The following is a 694-nucleotide window of genomic DNA, read 5'->3' on the forward strand; positions in this document are numbered from 1 at the left end:
TTCCTGCCAAATAAATCCCGCCTCCCGGTTCTTAAAGAGACAGTGCACTTTCTGACGGCGCAAAACGAGCCCAGCAGATTTTCGCTGGAAAAGTCTCTGCACACCACCACAGTGGATTTTAAACCAAACCATCAGGATGTGACTGAAGTACAGACTTCCAGCTTTAAATTAGCGGGCTTTACAAAAAAAATGTCTGGGAACTAGACATTTTTTTATACAGAGCCTCCAACTTTAGAGGCTTAAAGATAATTGGACAACTGACTGAAAATTAATTTGTGACACCTGTCCATTTATTATTTCATGAGAAATTAAGCACACCTAATATTCTGAAGTTCAACTTGTATTTTATGGCTAAATGTGAGACACGAAGAGATGGCAGTGTAAGTGAGGAAGGCTGCCATTAAGCTAAAAAAACAAACAAAACAACAACAACAACAACAAAACAATAAAATAAATAAAATCCTCAGCATAGAGAAAGAGAGAGCAAAAACTGTAGCCGTGGCCAAATCAGCAATCAGACATTTATAAAAACTAATAAAAGGTCTAAAAGACCACAGAAGACTGAAAAAGCTCATGATCACAGATTTATTTTCATGTTTAAGGAAAACAATTTGACAACATCTAACCAAGCTGAGAACACTCTCAGGGAGGCAGATTGTAAGACAAAAGTATGGAGAAGGAGAGAAACATGGTC

Source organism: Oreochromis aureus, linkage group 14 (genome assembly GCF_013358895.1).
Source record: "Oreochromis aureus strain Israel breed Guangdong linkage group 14, ZZ_aureus, whole genome shotgun sequence".
Classification (NCBI taxonomy): domain Eukaryota; kingdom Metazoa; phylum Chordata; class Actinopteri; order Cichliformes; family Cichlidae; genus Oreochromis; species Oreochromis aureus.